The 8,102-nt window shown below is 33.9% G+C and overlaps 1 pseudogene; it reads right to left on the reverse strand.

Annotated features, from left to right (window-relative positions):
- LOC109359852 overlaps positions 1-8,102 on the reverse strand; it is a 35,065-nt pseudogene that overhangs the window by 22,670 nt on the left and 4,293 nt on the right.

The following is an 8,102-nucleotide window of genomic DNA, read 5'->3' on the forward strand; positions in this document are numbered from 1 at the left end:
TTAAATGTGTATTTTTAAATACAAAACCTCAAATACGTTATGCACTTAGTTCATACATGTTTAACACTTAGTTTATGCCTAGAATGCACATATACATGTTTCTATGTAAATGCATGAACATATTATGAATGACATATCTCAAAGATGAAATGATTTAAAAGATTTATGCATATGAGACATGTATTAGGTGACCTAAGCCTTTGACTCAACTTAAACTAGATTCTAGTCTAAGCCTAGTACCAATTAAAGACTTAAGCACGTTGATTTGTTGGTGATCTTCAAGCTCTTATAAGCACAAGTTGTCCTCATCAAAACCATGACATATAAAGAGAGCTTTCCAAAGTGTTCCTCTTGACATGCACACTTTCACATATTAGTGCTTAGTACAACTCTGTTTTTGTATACTGTTTTGTACATGAGGTTTTGTCTCTTGGTGTCTTACTATCATTGAGATTTAGTAAATCTTCACCAAGGCTTGGAGGTCTTGAACTTAGAGCGAGAATCTTGGCCGAGGCTGGATCACGAGAAAGGTTTTCTTGGGCGATAGGGATAGTCAAACCAAGGTTAGAGGTTCTGGAAATTCAAGAAAGAAGCGTCTAGAGTCTTGTAATTGAATTGGTGTATGTAACAATACAAATTTTTCAATATAGTGAAGAGAAATCTCCCATAATCAGAAGGGGTGTCCTGAATGTAGTTTGCAAGTGGACCCACAAACGAACGAGGATAAAAATCCTATTGTGCAAGCTGTTCTCTCTTAATCTCTTTTATAATTCAAGTTGTTTTAATTCGTGTATTAAGCTGATATTTTGCATATTGCTATTGTGCTATATCCTTGTTAATTGTGCATAAAATATCTGATGTATCTCTGCTTGTTTGTTGGTAACTTGCTGTACAAGAAGCCAATTCTGTTTCTGATACGTTTTAATCAATTAAGTCCACTGGTTAATCGATTACCTGGGCTGTTTTCTAGAACCGAGTTTTTGGTACGAGAAGCGGTAATTGATAACCATTACACCTATTTAACCCCTTCTATGTGTGGCTAGAACACTGATACCTAACAAATGAGAGATCATGCCACAAGAACAGAAACAATTTCAATCATATCATGGCCTGTGTAGGACAAGTTTAGAATAAAAAATCTGAGTAGCTAAACTGTAATGTTAGTACAAAGCAAAAATTTGTTAAGAGCCTTATTTTGTATTTGTCTTCACTTCAATTGTGTATCAATCAGTTATAGTTGAAAAGACTAACAAGTAGTATTTAAAAATTGTTAAGAGGCCATAGTGAATACACACTGCGTGACAAACTTGGTCATCATGAAGTAAACTATAACAATATTCATATGCCTGTGGATCCACATCGGGGTTTATCCGAAGTAAAACATTCACCCTCTTTCCAGCAATTCTTGCGGTTGCTACAATGTTTTCCAAGTCAAATTCACTATCCATGTTGACAGAAACACCTTGGGCAGCTAAGACCAAATCCTCCAAGAGTTTCCCATTGCCATTAAAGATACACCTACCCATCCATGTTTTCAGTTATTTACCGTAAATACACCAAGTATGAAACATTTTTTAAGATAAAAAGTTTCAAAGAAGTAGTTACAGAGAAATGCCAAACAATGTAATTTTAAACTAAAGCTAAGCAAGTTCCAAATGGCGTCCTATATATGCAGCAAGCATGGTCAACAAAGTTCATATGACATCTGTGCAGAAAAAAATCCTTAAAAACATAAATAGATGGTAAATGTCGTAGAATCATAGACAAACTTACGGGTTGAGTGTAATTCAACCTTTTTGGATCAAACCCAGCACGAAGTGCCAGTCTAAGTTCATTCCCACTTACAAGCACAGCAGCACAACCCAAGTGTCTCAAATGCTCCAAGGCGTCCTTAAAGGCTTCGACATTTCTAGTAATCTGGGGCTTACTGTACAAATAGAAAGGTCTTTTATCAACAAATTCCATAATTTCATGAACTTTAAGGCCCTCACAGTAAAGAAACCCATCTTCAGACTTGGTGAAACAGTGCTGAAAATTAATAGTGGTCTTGGAATCAGATAGTTTTGGTTTAGCCGTGTTACTCTGGGAAAGAACTGCTCTAAGAACCCATGGTTTGAAGGTAGATTTGGGGGGTAGAACAAGGTTTTGGGTGAAAGGGTTTTGGTTCAAATGATGATTAAAGGTTTTGGGAAAGAAGGACAATGATAAAGGAGGTGTGAGGCCGCCGTTGATATTCCTGAAAAAACAAGGGAATTCAATCTCAGTTACAAATAAAAAAATTCAAATCATCATAAATATTTTATTTTGCACAAGGTTGATTTAGTGCGGAATAGATATTTGTAAGACTAAGATTAGGGTGGGGGAATAAATTAGGGAGATTATATGTATAACATGTCCAGACAACTTCACTCTTTTAAAAAGTGAAGTAGTCTGGCAATTGTGGAGAATAGATATATGTAAGACTAAGATTAGGGAGGGGGAATAAGTTGACATAAGAGTATGACCACTTTTTCTGCAAAAACAAGAGTCAAGTGTATTGGCAAAATTATATAGAAAATTAACAATTAAAATTCAAGAGATAAAGGAGAAGAGAGTACACCGAGATTTTATACTGGTTCACATTCTTGTTCATCAAATGCTACATCAGTATTCTTGCAGAACAAAAGATCTCTTCACTAAATATTATGAGTTGTAATTACAATATCTCACTCCGAGACCTCTATGTATCTTACTCACTCACTAATACTTATGGCACTCTTGGAAAACTCCATTTCCAAATGATTATATCCCCTTTCTTATCACACCCTTGTGAAAGAAAGAATTCTTCAATGTCAATGAAGAATTTACAACAATGGCAGGATTGCCTTTACAAGTTTGAAATGTAATATCACTTGCAATCTGATAACTCTTTGTATACTAAGTAATAAGGCTTTTATAAGTTTGTAAAACATCGAAACACTTTATTTCAAGCAACTCAGAAAATTCAATTTGAAAGTTTAAGAACAAGTTGGAAAAAGTGCAGAAAATATTTCAAAGAATTTTCAGAGTTATATTTGAAAGTTTGTGAGAAGATTGTGTAAGAGTTATGATTTGATTCTGAGTTTCAATGCCTTTAAATAAGCTTTCCAACAAGCCATAACATCTCTTTAAAAGGGTAGGAATTAATTGGAATGAAACAATTTCGTTTGGAATGAAAACCATTCATTTTGAAATCTAAAAGCTGATGCAACAACTCTGAGTAATCGATTACCCAAACTCTCTGTCCAATTGGGCATTTAAAATTTAATTAGAGTAATCGATTACAACCTTGAGTAATCGATTACTCAACTGTGCTAAAACTGGGTAACCGGTTACTCACATACAATAATCAATTACCCTGCATAGTTTTTGTTGTGTAACTAGTTTTCTCACTTATGTAACCTGTTACTTAGATACAATAACATGTTACACACTATTTTTGAAAATTGCTTTGTTTATACTTGAAGTGTTTCAATTTTATTAAACAATAGTTTGAACATTACTACTATTGCATATTCAAAAATATATGATAGAAGTGCCTATTTAGACTTAGACTAATTTGTCTTGAATCTTTGTCTTCTTTGTCTTCATAAGTATTCTTCATTTTCTTCTTTTTGGTGATGTTGGTATCTTCATCAAAACCGTGCCAAGGTCAAGAGCAAAGATCTTCTTCACAATTTCCCCATTTTTGATGATGACAAACCAATATCTTCTTGAACGGTGTAGTTTTATGAGAGCATCATACTTTGAGATATGTTGAGATGGCGTGAGTATGCTCCCCCTATTTTGTATGCTCCCCTTTCATTTGGAGTTATGCGCTTGAAAGAAATTTGACAGAAAATACAGCCCCCCAACTTTTCTCCCCATTTTGACTTCATCAAAAAGAAGAAAAACCAAGATTTTTCAGCACAATATATGTATATATAGCATACATATTCATATATTAGATATAAATCAAACATAGCAATGCATAGCATAGAACAAAAGAATTTTGTCCAAAATCCATGAAAACATTACAACTAGAAAATCCTAACAACAAGGATAATCTAAGACTCGTGCTTAGAGTTGTCTTCATCAATGTCCATACTACTCATCTTATAAGAGAGAAAATGAAGTTCAAACTAGATCTATTGATTCTGAGCATCAAGAGCATCCATTCGGTTAGTGATGTAGCCTCGAAGAGAAAACAACTCATCCATAATCATCTGATTTGAAGGCATGGCAACAGATGAGGAAGATTGAGCATGAAACTCAGAAGGTTGAGGTTCATGAGGGTTAGGAAGGGCAGGTTCTGATTGATTAGCAGGAGTAGATGGTCTATTAGTGCTATGCTTGTAGGTGCAGTCATGAAGATTTAAGGAAAAGCCCATTTTGTGGATCACTTCCTCATCAACCTGGCTTTCACGAAGATTAAGAGAGACATTGGTTTCACCAGCAGTAGAAACACCAAAATGTTCAAGAATTTTGGTTGTGAAGATTGCATAGGGCAAGGGGCATTGAGTTCCTCGAACAATCCACATTTGTCTCATTATCATCTGAGCCCAATTGATTTTGATGTTATACTTCATAGTATACATCAATTGAAGTTCTATGTCTATGTGTTTGGGTAATCGATTACTGAAACTCTCTGTTCAACCCTGTAATCGGTTACTCTCCAGAGTAATCGATTAATGACCCCAGAAAAAAATTTAATTTTAGGTATACTGATGCTATGAAAATAATTTTTGACCCAAAATTTGAAAGTTTTAAACATAAGTGAACATATTTAAGTACAAGTAGGCATGAGATAAACATAATGAAGCACATGTATAATCATGTTAAGATATGTAAGCTTCATCAAGAATGTCTAATTCACGTCTAATTTTATAAAAAAGGTTCTTTAGCCAAGAGTTTAGTGAAAATATCTTCTAGTTGGTTATGACTATCAACGAATTCTACAATCACATCTTTCTTTTGGATATGGTCCCTAAGGAAGTGATGTCTTATATCTATGTGTTTGGTTCTAGAATGCATAACTGGATTCTTTGTGAGGTTTATAGCACTAGTATTGTCACATTTTAGAGGAGTGCAGCCTAAGTCTAAGCCATAATATCGTAATTGTTGTTTAAGCCACAACACTTGGGTACAACAACTACCTGCTGCTATATATTCAGCTTCAACAATGCTTTGGACAACACATGCTTGTTTCTTGTAAGACCAAGAGACTAAAACATTTCCTAAATTATGACAAGTACCACTTGTAATTTTCCTCTCATATTTGCATCCAGCAAAATCTGAATCTGAATAACCAACCAAAACACATGTACTTCCTTTTGGATACCACGATCCAACGTCAGTTGTGCCTTTAAGATATTTCATGATTCCCTTAACAGTAACTAGGTATGATTCTTTTGGTTTAGATTGATAGCGTGCACATAGACATACACTAAACATGATATCCGGTCTACTAGTAGTTAAATATAAAAGAGATCCAATCATACCCCGATACTTTGATATTTCAATTTATTTTCCAGCTTCATCTGTATCATTGTAAGTACCAGATCCCATAGGAGTAGCTATTGACTTGCAGTAATCCATATCAAATATTTTCAGCAAATCTCTACAATACTTGGATTGACTTACAAAAATTTCATTATCAAGTTGTTTGATTTGTAATCCAAGGACGTAATTAAACTTCCCCATCATGGACATTTCAAACACTCCTTGCATCATTTTTCCAAAATCACTACACAAAACCTCATTAGTAGAACCAAAAATAATATCATCTACATAAATTTGAACAAGAAGAGTATGATGATTTTCTTTATAAAGAGTGTAGTCTTGACCTTTCCTTTAGTAAATCTCTTTTCAAGTAGAAAATTTGTTAGACGATCATACCATGCACATGGAGCTTGCTTCAAGCCATAGAGTGCTTTCTTTAATTTGTAAACATGAGAAGGATGTTTTTAATCTTCAAAACCAGGAGGTTGTTCTACAAACAATTCTTCTTGAATATATCCATTGAGAAAAACACTATTTACATCCATTTGATATAGTTGAAAGTTTAAAGAACGGGCATATGTAATTAATAGCCTAATAGCTTCAAGTCTAGCAACTAGAGCTAAGGTTTCATCAAAGTCTATACCTTCTTCCTGATTGTATCCTTGGGCTACCAGTCTAGCTTTATTTCTAACAATAATACCATTTTGGTCAAATTTATTATGAAATATCCAACGAGTTCCCATAACATGCCTAATTTTAGGTCTAGAAACAAGTTCCCAAACTTCATTTCTCTCAAACTAGTTTAATTCTTCTTGCATTTCAAGAATCCAGTGTTTATCCTCGATTGCATCATCAATCTTGGAGGGTTTTATTTGAGAGACGAAGGCCATGTTAAGACACATATCTTCTAGCATTAAAATGGTAGTAATACCCTTGCTAATATTACCGATGATGTTATCAATAAGATGATCTCGACGAGTTCTCCATTCTTTTGGTAAATCAGACTGAATATGCTCTTCTTGAGAGGATAGATTATCATCCATTTTCAAATGCTTAGATTTAGTTGTAGAATCAATAATAGACTTTTCATTAGAAGTTGAACTTGACAAGTCCTCTTCATCAAGATTTAACCCCTACTTTATCACAAGATTGGTTTCATCAAAAGATACATGAACGAATTCTTCCATGTCTAGAGTTCTTTTATTAAAAATTCTATAAGCTTTACTCGTAGAGAGTAGCTTAGGAAGATAACTTCATCAGCTTTTGCATCAAACTTGCCTAAGTTATCTTTACCATTATTTAAAACAAAGCATTTACAACCAAATACATGCAAATGAGAAATGTTTGGTTTTCTACCTTTAAAGAGTTCATAGGGGGTTTTCTTAAGAATTGGTCTTATAATAACTCGGCTTGAAGCATAACATGCAGTACTTACTGCATCAACCCAAAAATATTTTGGGAGGTTAGTTTCATTCAACATTGTATGAGCTAGTTCTTCTAAAGACCGATTCTTTCTCTCTACAACACCATTTTGTTGTGGTGTTCTAGGAGTAGAAAATTGTGATTGATGCCAATATCATCACATAATTCTTCAAACGAAGAGTTTTGAAATTCTCCCTCATGATCACTTCTTATAGCAGTGATTTTTAGTGATTTTTCATTTTTGAACTATTTTAGCATGATGGGCGATAGTAATTTTTGGGCTCATTTTGAACTCTTTTAGCATTTTGAACTCTATTTTATTTTGAACTTAACTCTTTTAGGGATAATTTTGAACTTAACCTGTTTTGTAGGCGACTCTCAAATTATCCTGCAAAACAGGTTAAGTTTTATTAGGTACCCAATATTCTTTAGGTCCTACATGGTTAGTACATTTATCAACCCATCTATAATGACCTAAGGGTACACCATATTTTCTAATCATGCAAGTATTTGGTATATGCCCATGGTATTTACAATATGTACATATGGGTTCATGGTTATGTATCCTAGATTTATCATTACTATGTTCAAATGCATGGATACTTTCTTTTTGAAACTTTATCTTTGTTGAGACACTTTGTTTCTGAGAAACATGGCTTTTTGAATACCCAAGACATCTTCGGTCTGTTGAGTGTCTTTGATCATTAATGATATTTTTCAGACTTTTTCTACTCTTTTTCAGCTTATTAAGTTCAAGACTTAATGTTGAAACTTTATTTTCAAGAGTAATGCAGTTTTGACATGAAGATGATGATGATTTGTTTCTAAATGCATCTAACTCAGTTTTTTGTTTTAGAAACATTTTTGCGAGTTTGACATATTCATCATGCAAGTCATTAAATGCAAATTCATAAGAATATAGTTGAGTATTGTTTACCTCTTCATCATCAGAATGATGAGATGCCATTAAAGAAAGATATGTTTGTTCTTCATTTTCTTGTTCAGAGGCGGAACTTGTATCATTGTCTTCCCAAGAAATATAGGCTCTCCGTCCAGTCCTCATTTCATTCTTCCATTTGAAAGAATTTCTTTTCAGGTTTGGACAGTCCATCTTCATATGACCAGACTTGCCACATTCAAAGTATGATAAGTTTTGGTTTGAAGTGGAGGCATCATTGTTC

This window comes from Lupinus angustifolius, chromosome LG11 (genome assembly GCF_001865875.1).
Source record: "Lupinus angustifolius cultivar Tanjil chromosome LG11, LupAngTanjil_v1.0, whole genome shotgun sequence".
NCBI classification, from domain to species: domain Eukaryota; kingdom Viridiplantae; phylum Streptophyta; class Magnoliopsida; order Fabales; family Fabaceae; genus Lupinus; species Lupinus angustifolius.